Source organism: Strongylocentrotus purpuratus, unplaced genomic scaffold (genome assembly GCF_000002235.5).
Source record: "Strongylocentrotus purpuratus isolate Spur 01 unplaced genomic scaffold, Spur_5.0 spur5_scaffold_11, whole genome shotgun sequence".
In the NCBI taxonomy this organism is placed as follows: domain Eukaryota; kingdom Metazoa; phylum Echinodermata; class Echinoidea; order Camarodonta; family Strongylocentrotidae; genus Strongylocentrotus; species Strongylocentrotus purpuratus.
The window spans coordinates 31,380,916-31,399,741 of NW_022145596.1; positions in this window are offsets into that span (position 1 = coordinate 31,380,916).

Genomic DNA, 18,826 nt, shown 5'->3' on the forward strand with positions numbered 1-18,826 from the left:
GTCAAAGCTTCCGCGCTTCGCGCGGGAGGGGGAAAACTGAATTCAAACAAGAATTAAGAGACGAGAATGGTACAACGATTCGTCTTCTTCCTCTAATAATTTAATAAACTGTCAAAGCTTACGCGCTACGCGGGGGAAAACTGAATTCAGACAAGGATAAAGAGTCGAGAATAGTACAAAGAATCGTCTCCTTTCCCTTATAATTTAATGAAACGCCAAAGCTTCCGCGCTTTGCGCGGGAGGGGGGGGGAGGACTTAGTTCAGAGAAGGATTAAGGGTCGAAAATGGAACAACGAATCATCGTTCTCAAATAATTTCATTAAACTATGAAAAGCCAAAGTTTCCGTGCTTCGCGCGGGAGGCGGGGGGCTGAATTCAGTCAAGTAATAAGAGTCGAGAATGGTACAACAAATCTTCTTCTTTCTCTAATAATTAATGAAACGTTAAAGCTTCCGCGCTTCGCGCGGGAGGGGCCGGAAAACTGAATTCAAACAAGAATTAAGAGACGAGAATGGTACAACGATTCGTCTTCTTCCTCTAATAATTTAATAAACCGTCAAAGCTTACGCGCTACGCGCGGGCGGGGAAAAACTGAATTCAGACAAGGATAAAGAGTCGAGAATAGTACAAAGAATCGTCTCCTTTCCCTTATAATTTAATGAAACACCAAAGCTTCCGCGCTTCGCGCGGGAGGGGGGGGGGGAAACTTAGTTCAGAGAAGGATTAAGGGTCGAGAATGGTACAACAAATCGTCTTCCTTCTCTAGTAACAATTAATGAAGGGTCAAAGCTTCCGCGCTTCGCGCGTAATGGAGGGGGGGGGGGGGACAGCAAGCTGCCCGAATATGAGTTTTGATATCTTTTCTCGTTTATTTTGGTGATAAGTAACACTTTCACCACAAATTATTGTTGCTCGCTCGCTTCGCTCACTATTTCGAATTGTGAAACCAGAAAATTACTTTCCGGGCAAGAGGCTATAGCCCCCCCCCCCGATGAAAATGTCAAAAATTCTACCGGTTTCGTGCTTCTAATATGACCTTGTCAGTATTGGTATGTTGAGTTGAAAAAATGGTCTGCGCAATTTTCAAATTTCCGGCCCCCCCTATTGGAAAATCCTGGATCCGCGCCTGCAAAGCATGGGAAGAGTTAGAAGGTTGTAGGAATGTTTAAGACAATAATAATTCAATTAATTTTAGCAATACAAATTTCTTATTGAAAAAGAAAATGATTTTTGATGAGGAGTTGTTTACACGCAATATAATTTCAGTCCAAGATATTTTTTACTGAAAATGGCATGCGGGCAATATCTCATTTTCAACATTTGGAGTTAAAAGGAAACGAAAGTGTTGATGTATAGAATATTGGGGAAGCTATTTTGAGAAGCGGAAAAAAGATAACTGGAGCTTAGTGGATGTAAAATAGTATGGTATTTTAATGCAGTTTAACAATACTGTGAAGCTCCTCAGAGATGTATTATCGAGGAAGGTTTATGAATATTTTATAAAGAAGTTACACAATTTATTTGTCTTGAAGATTCACGATGGACGGGAATTTTCAGATTTTTCGAATGAGGTATGTAGGGAGATATTGAGTAGGCCTAGGAAAGTTACTCTTGTTAACAGACTAAGAGAAATTCAGTATAAACTGCTTCATGGAGCAATATATAGTAAAAAAACACTTATTCAGATTCGGCTTTGTTATAGATAACTTGTGCTCATTTTGTAAGCAAAAGGTTGAAACATATTTACACTTATTCTGGGAATGTGTACATGTTCAAAGGTTATGGCAGAATGTAATAGCTAAGTTTGAGCTAAAGGGATCCATCGACTGGGTATTCATTTAGGGTTGTCCGGTAATTCCGCACAAAGATATTTAATACAATTATTTTTGCAATGAAATATTGGATATATAGATGCAGGGGAAAGTCCGTAATATTGTCTTTGGGGGAGTTTCAAAAAGAACTGTTCGAATTTAGGGAAGAAGAAAAGAATATTGCAGGGAGGGCAGTGGTGTGGTGTAGTGGTGTTTGGTTGGATGGGGTTATTTGTTTTATGTTACAACTGATTTCATTTTTGTTTTCATCAATCGTACAATCTATGTAATGAAAATGTTTTGAAGATGAAAAACAACTGATTTTTATTTCTAAGATTGATCTGTATCGTTTGGAATCAATTAAAAAAATTATTGAAAACAAAAGGAGAATAGAATGTGTATATACATATATATATAAATATATATATATATATATATATATTTTTTTTTTTTTAAATAAGAAAGTATTGAGTTCTGCTTATTTTACACATGGCTAATTTTTTGGATCAGCATTAAACAGAACACACATTGGAGAAAAAATACCTAGCAGATGAATGACAGAATATAGTACAAAGTCGTTTGGGCTTCATGTTTTTGTTTTTGTTTTTGTCGTTAAAAAACAACCTTGGGTGAATGAGTGTGCGCGCGCGATGGTGTGCGTGTGTATGTCATAAACCTGACAATGCATGTTCCTTCATACAGACCAAGAGGTATAGTGTATCGCACCTGTAAGGTCACAGATGACGGCAGCGTCTGTTTCATGTTGGCATTGGTTCTGCCCTACTCGATCCTTTCTGCATCTGTACAGTGAATCCTCGTCCCCGGAACATTCGGTTCTGTCGAGCCACACTGGCCCTGTAGTAGATCCAAAGACGCCACCGTCCACTGAGGCGTAGGCCCTCCAGAAACCAAGCTGTCTGCAAACCACATTGGCAGCCTAGATAAACGGAGGGATTTCCAATTATTTATAATTCTAAACAAGGAAAGTTTGTTATTTTCTAAAAATTATGTTTCCTATGTTAATACCTAATATAGGCCGATTGAAAGGGTGAAAGAGAGACAGACAAATTAACGAGTATTGAGGAATTTTTGAAAAAAATTCAGATCAAAATTATAAAAAGTTTTGCCCATCATATTAACTAACCCTAGGTTTTAGTACCTGGTATTACGTCATTGCAATGCCATATATCCTAACAAATAACCACTCAACGTTAATTGTTTTTTTGATTAATTGTATCACCAATAAAGGAGCATTACACGAGGCAATTAACAATGTCATACATCCTCCAGTGACATTTTTATGAGGTCCTAAACTCATTTATAAAAGGGGGATGAAAACAAACACCAATCTCATAAATAATTCAAGAGATGTTCATCAAACGAGGCCGAGTATTGTAAGAGTTAGGTGAATGTAAGACGACATGTACAGCTCACCGTCATGTCCCATGTCGTATTACATACTGTGCCCCATTGGTTGGAATAGAAGATCTCAACTCGTCCCTCGCCGTGAGAATTCTCGTTCCATTCCAATCGAACATCTGTTGAATAATGACAAGACAATTTATTTTAACACTATATACATCTCACTAGCCTTTGGTGCTTATTATCCACAACGATAGTTTTCACCCTTATATAGCTCCATTTCACTCTTCTTTTAGTTCGGTCTTGTCACTCAACACTGCATGCAAGCGGACACTTTTTTTTTTTTTTTTGGTCTCGAAATTTCAAAATTTGACATTTTTTGTCGTTGGGGGGGGGGGGGGGGGGGTAAGGTCACCTTATTTAGGTTAGCCGTGGGTATAATTTTTTTTTTTTTTTTTTTTTTAATAATAAAAAAAAAACAACAACAAACAAACAAAGGGGGGGGGGGGGGTTTAGGATTTTTAGGGGGGTTTACATACATAAAAATACCAAAGGGGGGGGGGGGGGGGGGGGGGGGTTTTGAACCCCAAACCCCCCCCCCCCCTGCGTACGCCCCTGATGCAGATGTTGGCTTTTTTGTTGGCATTTTCGTGTTGCTTATATTACCCACAATTAGCCGGCTCATGTATTGTTATTTTGATTAAATAATTAATTAACGGTCACCGTGTTTTTTTTAAAGTGGAGCTGAATTGGTATGATCGTATTGGCTAAATTTCACACATTTTGGGGTCTGAAATCACCTTCATAGCAATTTTAGGTTCTAAAAGAGAACTCTAAATGTCATAGTTAAGAAAAAGAACATTAACCATGCACTTTAAAGGCATTTGCGGTCTGAAAACAAAACTAAACTATCACTTTAATACTAATTAACATCTCTAAGCGCTTTTGTTATCTGATTCTTACACACACAATGTGCACCATCTTCACTCCCTGGGGAGTATTCCTACCATATAGTCATGGTGAGGATATATGGCAATTACTAACACACAAGCTTTCGTCATTCTAGCAGGGACCTTTTTCTCTCCTGAGTATGGAGTGGCAAATGTAGATTAGTGCCTTGCTAAAGGGCAATAGTTCCAAGTCGAGAATAGACCCTATACAGCCTTTGCATTTAAAGCCAAGTGCTTAAAGCCTCCCTAAAGTGTTGGGAGCCCGAAACATTTGATGGCAAAATTTCACTTAAATTGTATCATAATGTGAAAGAGGATGTCATTCAAGAAACATTTCTGCAAGGATTTTCAACACAAATGTGTTTGAAGTCGCATGTTAATGAGAAGAATACAAAATTAAGGTTTTCTGCGTACAACAGAAAACTCAAATTATGTATTCTTTTATCAACATTTGTCTTCAAACGCATTTTTTGGGGGAAATCTTTGCTTATGCTGTAGCTCTCCAATATCTAATGTATATGTTAATTATGCATTCAATATATTTGTTTAATTTCGTATATTTTCTGTATAAAATTATATGAAATATTGTATCAAACCATATTATATTCATGAAAATGTATGATGAAAAAAAAAAGATGCAGAAACCAATAAATGAAATCAAATCAAATCAGAAGTGTGTCTCAAAATGACGTCCTCTTTCACACAAATTTTGCCATCAAATGTGTGGCGAATTTGTGGCTCGATCCCAACACTCAAGAGGGGCTTTAAACCACTCGACTACGACACCTCTACGACATATAAAATAAACCCTTTCCCTTTGCTTCCAGACAGTTCCTCTGATCGTGTATTTTACAATAGAATTCATGTTTTTAATACCATTTATTTTGTAAAAACCATGTGAAATGTGAAAATGTGAAATTATGGAACAAAAAGCTAGAAAACAAAACCGAAACTAAACTAAACATTATTAACTTGAACATAAAGTTCTTAAACTTACCTTCTAGGGGTCTTTCACATGACCAGTGGGTAATATCTTCATTGATACCGTATTTCTGCAGATCAACGATTGGTGGACGAGGTATTTGCACAGCCTCTAACTGGATCTCATCATCCGCGATATCATCGTGAACAGTTGGACAGACGAATTTTGGACAGTCTCCGGATGATGTTACTTGAGTAACAATAACTTGATAAGAAAAAGATGTACGAGATATACACTGTAACACATATTGTGTATTATTTCGATCAAGGCACGACACTAATGAATATGCAAGTTACATTAAAGGGGGAAGTCCACCACGATATTAATGTGGTTTTAATAAAGCGGGAAAAAGAGAGATACAAATAAAGCGAATGTTTGAGCCAGGGGCGTACGCAGGATTTTTTCAAGGGGGGGGGGGGGTTTTTAAAATATTTTGCTCCCGAAAATTTGAAAATCGCGCCGGCCGAAAAGTCGCTCAGTGGGGGGGGGGGGGGGGGGGGGGGGGGTAAGCGGACACATTTTTTTTTTTTTTTTGGTCTCGAAATTTCATAATTTGACATTTTTTGTCGTTGGGGGGGGGGGGGGTAAGGTCACCTTATTTAGGTTAGCCGTGGGTATAATTTATTTATTTATTTTTTTTTAAATAATAAAAAAAAAAAAAAAAAAAAAAAAAAAACCAAAGGGGGGGGGGGGGGGGGGGGGGGTTTTAGGTTTTTTAGGGGGGTTTACATACATAAAAATACCAAAGGGGGGGGGGGGGGGTTTGACCCCAACCCCCCCCCCCCCCCTGCGTACGCCCCTGGTTGAGCTAAGGTTAATCAGAAATAGGAAATTTATGAATTTTTGAAGTTGTCATCAGTCAAAACACAAATATGCAACACTTCAACGTATCTTGCGAGCTCCTCTCCAATTTTTTTTCCAGAAATTGTCATAAACTTTCATTTATTAGTTATGACGGAATAGATTTGTTTCATACATTGGTTGTATAAAAACGATTCTAGGACAATTACCTCCTGGACAATAACCCCCCGTCAATTAACAGCGGGACAAGTACTCCCCTCTCCCCGTGGAAAATTACCCCCTCCATCTGAAAATCACCCCCTTAGACAATCACCGCCCCCCACACGAAGAGAATTAACCCCCCCCCCGACATAAAAAAATAATCTCCTTCTATTAAAACCAAATCAGTATCAGAGTGGACTTCCCTTTTAATGGACGGGGGGGGGGGGTTAATTGCCATGGGGAGGGGAGCGGGGAGGAGAGGTAATTATCCTAGGGGCTATTTCCAGGGGTGGGGGGGGGGGTAATAATTGTCCTAGGGGGTAATTTTCCGGGGGGACAATTTTTCGGGGGGTTATTGTCCTTGGGGTAGCCTTTCGGGGGGGGGGGGTAATTTTCCGGAGTTGATTGTCCAGGGGGTAATTGTCAGATATGTATAAAAACGCTTTTGCGATAATTATATTCAGGGTGAATGTATGATCAACAAATTATCTTAAGTTTTTTAATGGAACCTCGCAAAATACGTGTATGAGTGCCAATAAGTGTTTGATTGATCGAACCTTCCAAAATTCAAAACTTTGTAATTTTTAATCGGATTTGCTCGAACTTTCACTTACCTGTTTATCTCATTTTTCTGTTTTTTTTTCATTAAAACCAACTTAATATCAGGATGGGCTTCCCTTTGAAACATAACTCACCTGATAATCTACAGGTAGTGATGAGCGTAATAATGTGACCGATCAACGGTGGGTATATCTAGGCCCAACTCGGATCCGTAATTGGCAATTCCACGTTATATGTTTGCTAGCCAAATATCATAAATTTTGCGATAACGCTAGCGATATTGGGGTACCCTGATGAATTTAGTATCAAACAAAAAGGTCCAAAAGGATCTTTTATTTGGTTGTAGCAAAGGATGCATTAGGATTAATGCATGATTTCTAAGAAAAAAGAAAAGAAAGAATAACATTTATTTAAGGGCAAAAGAAGGTGTCGATCATGGTCAAATCATCCTATATCTTTCGGGAACATTTTCACACCATATGAATGGAAAAAGGTTCGCATGACGCAATCAACATTTAAGAAAGTATCTATGCAGGTCTATAAATAGCTGACAAAAGTGTGCCACGTCCGTTATGCTACATGCTAGATCTGACTCAGAAATGTGCAAAGATTTTTTTTAGAAGTAGTATTAGTAGTAGTAATAATAATAATAATTACAGTGCTTATATAGCGCCTAACACTTACTTTGTCAGAAGTCTCTTAGAAGCGCTCTACAATAATGCAGCATAATTACCCTGGCTTTAGCAGTGCAGCTGTTACGCGCGCTGCGTTTCAAGTAGTAGTAAAAGTAGTAGTTGTAGTAGTAGTAGTAGTAGTAGTAGTAGTAGTAGTAGTAGCAGGCTCGTACGCAGGGGGGGGGGAGGGGTTGGGGTTAACCCCCCTCAAATGTTTGTAATGGAGAAAAAAAAGGAGGCACAAAAAAAGGTTCCCCCCCCCTCCCCCAAGGCACTGAACGAAATATCTGACGACGTAATTTTCCAATCCGGGGGCAAAAAAAAAAAAAAAAATGCGCTCTTACCCCCCCCCCCGCTTATTTTCCTCAAAAACTGGACCAAAAAATGAAATAAAAAATGTGCTCTTACCCCCCCCCCCCCCCCCCCCCCCCCCCCCCCCCCCCCCCCCCCCCCCCCCCCCCCCCCCCCCCCCCCCCCCCCCCCACCCCCCCCCCCCCCCCCCCCCCCTTACCCGCTTATTCAGCGGCTGGCTGAGTCGTTGCGAAATTTTAGTACTAGTAGTAGTAGCGCTAGTACTAGTAACAGTAGTGATAGTAGTAGTAGTAGTAGAAGTAGTAGTAGTAGTAGTAGTAGTATATAAAGAGGAATTAATTTTATATAATTTATTGTGAACTTGCTCCTTTGTATATTAATATGAAATCACCCATGATTTAGAAAATTTGTATAAACTTTTATCATAGTAAGATTATTTCATTCTATACGATAGGAGCATTGATCTTTCCGTAACACAACTTTGATCATTTTCTTAAATCTTTCGGCAATTTTCTTTCTTCTTTTTCAATCTAATCCAAATTTTAAGTCAAATGGAACTAGAACAATTCAAGTTTGTTTGAAAAAGGGGGGAATGCAAATTATAATTACTAACAGATATCATGAGTAACACTCCACGTTCATAATCCCGAATTGAAAGGGAAATAGAAGGAAAGAATGCCATAATATCTTCACTATATGAGGAAGAAATATATCTTACCGAATAATGAAATGCAGATGAATAATATTTTCGTACAGTCGGCCATATTCATGGAGATGAACATTGTGTTTTGTTCTTCTTTCTACTCAGCTCCGAGTCTTTTGAAACATTGAACAAATGATTTCCTCACCATGGACTTAACTCACGCACCGAATGACGGTCTGTTGATGTATATTTATTGAATATCCGAAACTCGACGGTAGAGTGTCAAAAGATGAGCTTCATCGGAGAGGAATGGAGAGCTTATAAAAACGAGACGATCTTGACATTTTTATGGGAAGGTCTAATGTCAGGTATGAATAGCATTGATCGCATTAAGAGAAATGACTCTGTGCTGATAGATCTCCCTTGATCAATTCCGCGAACTAATAATTGGTAAATAGCAAGGTTATCAAACAACCCTTTATTATGATTAAAATTTGAAGCCTGGACCAACCCTCCTCAGAGGGAGCCAAATATCGGCGTCGAGTCAAATTTTATTCATGATTAATGATCAGGTTAAATAATATTCATTAGGCATACGTCATCACTATTATAAAAGTAGTTAATTAACTTTACGAGAATTCTACGGTAGTCTAGTCATTCGTCTCATTGTTAGGGGCGGCGATTCCGGGGGACGGGGGGACGGTGTGTAAAGTCAATGTTTGTGTACTACGAGCCGGACTTTGGTGCGTGAAAAGTACCCCTTTACCGGACATTTTGGTAACACGCATGCGGTCATTCCGACACCGGAGTGGGAGGGGGGGGGGCGGGGTTTAGACCAATTAAAATGCAAAAATCTTCTTACTCGGTAGCTACGCTCCCTCGCATTATCCTTCAAAATTTACAAGTAAATACCGAAAAAAAATTGAAGTGTGAAGAAAGTATAGTGCTTGTTTTTATACTATAGTTTTGCTAAGGAATGTAATTTTATAATGCGACAAAACTTCAAAAACATGTGAGGGGGCAGTCACTTCAGTCACCTTCATCCCTCTCATTCACTATGCTCCCTCGCACTTGCGTACTGATGGGGGGGGCTTTGGGGGCAGTTCCCCCAAATGAGATTCCAACGTGGTTTATTTCTCATTCGATACCAGTGATTTACAAATGTTGTTGAAATGGCTGAGCTTCCCTGGGCTTCCGGGGGCTCAGCCCCCTGAACCCCACCAAGGGCCATAAGGCGGCCCTAGGGTGCTCACCTGATCGTAATTTAATGCCTAAAACCCCTGAGCTTCTGGGGGCTCCGCCCCTGGACCCCACTCCAATAAGTGACCTGCATGCCAGTGTCACAAATAAGGTATCAAAATATGCACATCTGACCGTAATTAAATGCCTTAAACCCCTGGGCTTCCGGAGGGCTCCGCCCCAGGATGCTCATCTGACCTTGCTGAACGCCTAAAAACCCCTGAGCTTTATGAAGCTCCGCCCCTTGACACCACCGGGGCTTTGCCCCTGGACCCCACGCCAATTTACGCTCTACTTTGCTTTGCTTTGCTCTACCCTATCGTTAATACTTTAGCCCCCCCCCCCCATTTTGAAATACGTTCCCAGGGCCTGCTTAACATGTAGGAGTGGTGGTGATGCGGATTTACTATTCATAACAAATGAAAACATTGTTCATTACAAAATTGCTCATACTTCCGAAAATGATAACACTGCAGACAGAAATGAAATACATAAATATTTTTGAGGGATTTGATTTTTTACACATTACATACACAGGTCAAAATGCATTTTGCCAACTTGCTGTATTCTATCCCCTACTCTATACGTCCATACCACTAGTTATATATAGGCTACATATTCTCTCTCTATTCAAGTTCTAATATTCAGGCTTAAATTAATATTCTATCTACGCGAACGTGACAAATAGAAAGATTTTATATAAACAAATACAATTGTTTCAAAAGTTAAACAACAATTTCACTTTTAGGCTATCCTTTTTTATTGAAAACAAACCACTCACAGATATAAAATAATAAGATATAGGCCTTAAATAATAATAAGACACCCGTCTAATTATTACAAAATAATATATAAATAAATTTATATATAATATATACAAGGGCGTCGCTAGACCTTTTCAGTGAGGGGGGGGGGGGGGGGGTGTAGAGGCCAACGATTACCGACAAAACTAGCCACCCAATTACCGACAAAATTAAATGTCCCAATATCTACAAATTTAACCGTATAAACCCGGGGCCGAAGGCTAAATTGTTTTTCCTATGGACTATCTAAAGTACTTGCGTATGCGCAAATAGTCATTTTCCTAGACGACATAAATTTATGAATGATTTCGTCAACATAGTCAGCATCATAGCTATATATTTAAATGCCGGCGCGGAGCTACCATCTTATTTTAGGGAGGGGCGGTAGTGAGCAAGCGAACATTAGGGGGGTGTGGGTGATAGGCCTCCCGCGCGAAGCGTGGAAGCTTAGAAGTTTCCTTAAATTATTAGGAAAAGAAGACGATTTATTGTACCGTTCTCGACTGTTAATCCTTGTCTGAATTCAGTTCCCCCCCCCCTCCCGCGCGAAGCGCAAAAGCGTTGACGTTTCATTAAATTATTATAAAAATAAAACGATTCGGTATACTGTTCTCGACTCTTAATCCTTATCTGAATTCAGTTCTCTCCCTCCCGCGAGAAGCGCGAAAGTTTTGACGTTTCCTCAAATTATTAGAGAAAGCAGACGATTCGTTGTACCGTTCGTGACTCTTAACCCTAATTTGTATGAATTCAGTTTCCGGAAGCTTTGACGTACGTTTGCTTAAATTATGAGAGAAAGAAGACGATTCATTGTACCGTTCTCGACTCGTCTAAATGAAGTTTTCCCCTCTCCCGCGCAAAGCGCGGAATTTTTGGCGTTTCATCAAAAATGTAGAGAAAGGAAGACGAATCGTCGTACCGTTGTTGACTCTTAATCCTTGTTTGAATTTAGTTTTCCCGAAAATTTTAAACCTCTGATTTCTTTAGCTGATGTTATAGGAAAGTGAAACTTCGAGAAAATACAAGTATTGTAGTTGTAGTCAGTGGCGTACCTGGGGTACTCCATCAGGAGGGGCAAGCGATCGAGAAAAAAAAGGCGATGTTAGTTTTCACTTCTGGTGAGCGAGCGGGCAAAAAATATCTTTAAGTAACGTTTGGTATATAAACCGGTATTGTCGCAAGTCGGGGTGGGCACATTCGTTTGTTAGCGACATTAATTTCATTTTTTGCAAGCGAGCGTAGCGAGCAAGAAAAAAATTCCCTTCTTTTTAATAATTGGTTCAATTGTCCCATGCCGGGTGCGGGAACAATATTGTGTTTAGGGTGATTTTATACCCATTTTAGCTAGCGAGCGAAAATACAATTTCTCTTAATGAATTGCTATCAAATTTGTTTCATTGTTCCAGGTCGGGGGCGGGCACAATCGTGTTTCAGGCAATGTCAATCTCATATTGGCGGGCAGGCAAACCCCCCTACATTTCTCTTTTTAATGATATTGTAGCAGGTCAGTGGTGGGCACATAATTCCACGAGCTAGCGAGCGTAGTGAGCGAGCGAACATGGTACATGAACTTGGTTCATTGTTCCATGTCAGGGACGTGATTATTAAAAACGATGTTATTTCTATTTTGGCGAGCGAGGGTAGCGAGCGAGCAAAATTTGTGTAATGATAATTGGTTCATAAATTTCATTTTTTTGGTTGCAGGTCAGGGCTTACACAATCATGTATAAAGTGGTGTTAATTCCGTTTTCGCGAGAGAGCACACCAAAACCTCTTTGAATAACGTTTGGTACATAATTATTAATTTCATTTTGGCGAGCGAGAGTAGCGGGCAAGAAAAAAAAATCGCTTCTTTTTTAATAATTGCCAATTAAACTTGGTTCAATTGTCCTCAATGAATTGGTACATAAACTTTGTTTCATTGTTGCAGGTCGGGAGTGGGTACAATCGAGTTGTCAATCCCATTTTGGCGGGCAGGCAACCCCCCCCCCCCACATTTCACTTTTTAATGATATTGTAGCAGGTCAGTGGCGGGCACATTTGTTAGTAATGTAAACATAATTCCACTTCGGCGAGCGAGCGAAAAAAAATCACTTCTCTTTTAGTGAGAACATGGTACATAAACTTGGTCGGGGCGGCACAAGCGTGATTTATAGTAAAAGCGAATGTTACTCCTATTTTGGCGAGCGAGCGTAGCGAGCGAGTAAAACAAATTTAATGATGATTGGTACATAATTTTCAGGTTTTTTGTTGCACGTCGGGGCTTACACAATCATGTTTAAGGTGATGTTAATTCCATTTTGGCGAGGGAGCGTAGCTAGAGAGCAAACCAAATTTTCTTTTAATAACGTTTGGTACGTAATTATTAACTGGTAATTTGTTGTAGGTTGGGGCGAGCATGTTAGCGATGTTAATTGTAAAGAAAGCGTAACAAGAGAGGGTAAAAACAAAATCAACTCATATATCTATCACTAAAATCAATAAATACATCAATTCTGAAGAGCAAGGAAACAATATCTCTTAAAAAACGTTTGGTACTTATTTACTGGGATTATTGTTACAGGCAAGGGGGCGTCAATTCCATTTTGGCGAGCGAGCATAGCGAGCAAGCAAAAAAAAAATTCTCTTTTAATAGAAATTAATACATAAACTTGTTTTTATTGGTGCAGGTCGGGATGGGCGCAATGGCGGTTAACGCGAAATCAATTCCTTTTTGGCGAGAGGGCGAAAAAACACTTCCATTTTTAATGATATTGTTGCAGGTCAAGGGTGGGCACAATTGTTTTCAAAGCAATGTCTATTCCATTTATTCGCGAGCGAGCGTAGCGAGAGAGAAAAAAAATGACTTAGTCTCTTTTAGTAACATTTGGTACATAAATTGGGTGTTATTGTTGCCATGGTTGCAGGTCGGGGCCAGTCGGGGTAGGCACGATTGTATTCTAGGCAATGCTAATCCTTTTTTTCTTCAGGGGGACGAGCAAGTGAAAACAATTAATACAAAATAGGCTAGCAAGCAGCTATGCGCTAGCGAAGAGTGTCGAATTTGTTATATCACTTATATTTTCCTATTTTCATTTGTCTTTTTCAGAGGCCGTATGCGGAATATTTTCCTGGTGGGGGAGGGGGAGAGATGCGTAAAAAGTTTTCGAAGAAACTCAAAAGCGAAAGGAGTGAAGGGAGTTCGAGCGACCGAACTGGTCATGAGGGTACCTTTGCATTTTCAAACATAGAATTGAATGATTTGGTATAGGTCTTCACTACTTGTGAGCTTTGTTAAACATTTTCAGGAAAACACTGTACGTTTCAAAATGTCTGGGGTCAACTGCCCCCCTTCCCGGTGCGTACGGTCATGGTCTTTTTTTTTAATTTCCCCATTTTTTTCTCTCCTTTCTTTTCCCTATTTCTTCCTTTTCTCTTCTTTTTCCTTTTTTCTTTCCTTTTCCTATTTTCTCTTTCTTTCTTTTTTTTCTTTTTTTCTTTCCCCTTTTCCTTTTTTCCCCCTTTCCTTTCCTTTCTTTTCTTTCCTTTTTTTCTTCTCTTTCCCCCTTTTTTCCTTTCCCCTTCCCCTTTTTCTTTTTTCCCTGCAGCCCGTCAGGGGGGCACTCTGCCCCCCTTGCCCCCCTCAGGTACGCCAGTGGTTGTAGTCACTCTCGAAGTCGTGCGCAGCGGATAAAAAGTCACACTCCGTAGGGAAAACAACTTGTCGGCCGACCGACAATCCATCTCACCGACTTCAAACTTCTGCATTGGATATAGTACACGAGGATCGAGCAAGAATACCGACACAGCTGACCCGACACAGCAACATATTTACCCATGTCTTTCTTGCTCCCTCGACGAGACGACTCCACCCAACAACCCCCTCTCTCTCTTTTACTCCCATTCCTCCTCGCTTAGGCTCTTACCTCCCCTCTCTTTCATCCTCCGTTTCTTTAGTTTCCCTTTCTCTTTTTCTTCTCTTTTCCTTTTCTTTCTTTTCTTTCTTTTCCTTTCTTTCCTCTCCTCCCTCTCTTTCTTTCTTCTCTTTTCTTTCCTTTCTTTTCCTTTCTTTCCTTTCTTTTCTTTTCCTTTTCTTTTTTCCTTTTCTTTCCCTTTCCCTCTCTCTTTCCCCTCCCCCTTTTCTTTTTTTTCCCCGACGGCAGCGCAATTTTACCGACAATATCCTGACAGGTGGGAGGGGGTGTCGCACGCCCCACACCCCTTTGGAGACGCCCCTGTATATATAAATATATATAATCGAACCTCGTTATGACAATATCCTTACTCACAAACAAAACAAACAAAAAACTTCCTGATGTTCAGTGAATGAAAATTTTATCGATATACCACTACGTCCTTGATATCCTATATTAAGGATTCTGATGAAATGTCTCACACTCTCACCGATATTATGCAATGCCTAGTGTCACATGAGTTTACATTTGAAAGTAAAACCTATTTGATGAATATAACCTGAATATGTATAGGCATATATCCCTCGATTGAGCAGTAAGGACCTAATCTGAAAATGAAAAAGAAAGAAAGAAAGAAACAAACAGATCCTTTCCTAAATAAGCCAGTTCACAGTTGCAGTATGAGAAGACAAAGGTCATTGCAGAACAAAATGACAACTCGTGAAGAAAATCGCCCAATGCACTGTTGCTAATTATAAACTTATTAGTAAAAGGGTCTATTTTAAAATACACCCATTTACTAATTCGTTTATAAGACATGCGTATATATTATGATTAATATATCCATGGTTGCCTGGCTATGAAAGTGTTGTCTATTAATGAGATGACGATATGTAACGGATGATTAATTGCCTATTAGGTGAGCTGCGAGAGGTGACATTGTGGGACTTGTCATTGTGTGTGCGAGTGCGTGCGCGGGTTGGTAGGGTTTAGAGTGCAAACTTCCGTCCTAATTCATACTTCTCATCTCATGCCTTGTCTGGAACGCGATTTGGACAGATACAAAGGCCTCCTCCGTGGAGAGAGGGTGTCCAATTAACTGTTGCTAAAATAGACCCGTTTACTAAATGTATTTCAATCTCTCCTGAACCTTAGTTACCATTTCATTTTAATACCTGCTATGCATAAAATGGCATATATAGGCGGAATCCACTTTGCATACATTAGTTGATGCTACGTCAGACAATCATCTTGCAAGCTTATGTTGTAAAGATAAACCTTTGTTCGAAATGTAATCAAATATTTAGTAGACAGGGATATTGTCTAGAACTACCTAATAGTACACATAAAAGAATTTAAATATAAATAAATAAATAACATGCTATGGCGAATATGAGTGATACCCTGACATAAAACCAGAGTTATCATAAGTTCACATATCACGCGGTAAATTGAGGTGGTTTATTTTGATAACGTGTCAATGAACTTTTAAGGAAACCTCGGCCCCAAAATAACCTTAGTACGTGGTTTATTGTATTTTTGTCTATTAATCTACAAGAATTCCCATTTGAGTAATATAATCAAATTCAGTGCACAAATCTTTGTCCAGTGCCTCGTTAGTCGTTACAAATAATAAGTTTTGTTTCCACCTGTTACGAATAATTGTATTTAAATGGTCAGAACGCGAATTGCATACAATACGTGTTGTTAAATAAGACAAGCCATAATGTTTGCAATTCCGATTCTGACTTTTGAAATACAATAGGCCATATTCGTAATGTAACCAAATATTATACATAAATCTTTGTGAAGTGCCTCAATATAAATTATTTCATTCACCTGATAAGAATAATAGTATTTCAATAGTCAGAATGCAAACTGCATATATTAAGTGTTGCTAGGTAGGTCAAGACATAATATCTGTCATACCTGGCAGCAACTAATGCAAGGGCGGATCCAAGAATTTCTTCCCGGGGCACATGGGGGGGGGGGGGGGGGACGAGGTAAGGAGGTAAGGAGACACTTTTTTTTTGGGGGGGGGGGGGTCACGACATTTGTAAATTTGACATTTTGATCCGTTGGGGGGTAAGGTAATGTCTTTAGGTCTGCAATTTGTATTTTTTTTTTTTTTTTTTTTTTTTTTTTTTTAAATACAAATTTTTATAGAATTTTGCGGGCAGGGGGGGGGGGCACGTTCTTGTTTTTCAGTGCATTTTTGGCGAATTTATGGCTGATTTTAACCTTTTTTTTTGGCCGGGGGGGGGGGGGCACGTGCCCCTGTGCCCCCCCCCCCCCCCCCCCCCCCCCCCCCCCCCCCCACCCCCCCCCCCCCCCCCCCCCCCCTCTGGATCCGTCCCTGTAATGTATGCAGTTTGGATTCTGTTTATTGAAATATTGTTATTCTTATCAGGTGAATGACATGAATTGTATTGATTGATTGATTGATTTTATTCGTCAAGTATAGTACATTGAATGCATACATAAAGCAAATGGAACGAGAAGATACATTGACAGGATAACCCATGAAAGCCGGAAAAGGCTTATTTCCAACGGGGTCCTATATGAGGCACTTTACAAAGACTTATGCATCAAAGAGTATATACATATGTCGTGCCATATGAAATATGATAGCTGATATTAAGTGATAAAAAGATTTTTTGTTGTTTTTGGTTTGGGGGAAAGTAACTGTTCATGTCATGCCAACACTTGCAATAAATTGAAATAAACCAGTGAAATTTCATTCATCTTGTCTTTGCTATAAAGACGTGTGTGTTAGTGTTACTGGTATTAAAGCCTTTGCTATATTCCATTGTCCCTGGGAATTAGTGGAAACACTTTAGTTTCTGTACTTATCATATGGCTTAATCCCCCATGAATGAACATACAAGTATGTAACTCTTCCCATTCCCAGCATTCTATTAACCTGTTTAAATGTGAAATGTGGAACAGAGAAAGGGACATAAATTTCTTATATATTGCAGTATGATGCACTAATAATTACGGTAAAAAGTAAAATGGTAAAAAGTAAAATGGGACACAATGGGAGGGACAAAATGACAATCAAAGACATAGCCATGACAAGATCTTGACATAAAATAACTTAGTTACAATAATATTACCCTTCTAAACTAATAATAATAATAATATTTGATTTTTATATAGTGCTTAATACAAATGTCTCTAAGCGCTTTACAAATATACTTTTACCCCGGTCATTGGATTCAGTGCTTGCCCGCACAAACTGAGAATATTACAAGCCTAGATAGAGTCAGGACTTTAAATTAAACTTATTCATTGTATGACTGATATAATATAGTGGAAATAGATCATTCACAACCACATAAGCACTTCCTGATCAGTTAAACAAGAATTAATTTCAAGACATTTGTTTCATGATAAAAATTTGATTTAATTCATAAATCACTTAACAAATATATTCTCCTTTTAACAAAGCTGATATCAGTTTACAATGTTTATGTTATATATCACAGGATATTAACAACATATCAAGTCGAATCAACCGGGCCAACAAACATTTTTGTAAACTTATCATGATATATCATTTGTTGATAACAAACTCTGAAAATGATAGCAAAAACATTTATTGGAAGAAGCTGAACAAGATTGTTGAAGGCCATCGTTATAAAGTCACTCATATTTCATATAATTCAAGTACCATTATAAATTGAGATTTGCATTAAAAATAATGGTTACAATCGGCCTACCACATGCTCTAACAGATTTATTTATTAATATAATCTACCCAATTAACCGAGACTTCAAATATTATGATTATCATCATCATCATCATTTTTATTACTAGTTTATAAATGAACTTAAAATCTGATCAGCTTTTGAATGATATGCCAAAGAATGTTTCCTACATTTAAGTTAAGATACAAACATAGTATTTCCAGTTCTACACTGACGTCTTCATGATGAAATGTGTGAAGTATAATAGAATAGTGAGGTATCAAGAATGAACAAACAATGTCTGGATCGATATACCATTCACATGTTTATTAACAAGAATTATTATAACAATACTACCAATGGTGATAAGAAACCGTAATTCTACAGCACATATCACCACAAATGCAGACTTCATACGTTTTATGAACACAGAAAGAAAGAGCAGCAATGGAAAATCAGAAAGAAGGCATAGATATTAATTCAAATGTTAATAGCCATCAGTGACCACTACTAGTGCATATTGCTGCACAAAATGTGTCCATTTGACATGGAACTAGTCCTACATATAGATATATCTACATGTACAACGATGCAAGGTGCATACGAGGGAATTTACAGAATACAAATATATAGTTATGGAAAGCTTGGGAACCCCAACATTTAAATCCAAAATGCTCTCAATTTCACCACATAATGCTGCTATGGCAGCAGCTTCGCACTTCCTCACTTAAAACCAATGTCTAATTACTTTTCGTAGGAAGCTGAAATGCCAGTCAATATTAGAGTAAATTAGACGTTGTCCAACATCGTCATCATACACTGTACATTAGTATGAATGATATCATGTACTATGGTGGTTCTCACTTATTCACTTATTCATAATTACAGATCAAGGACGCAA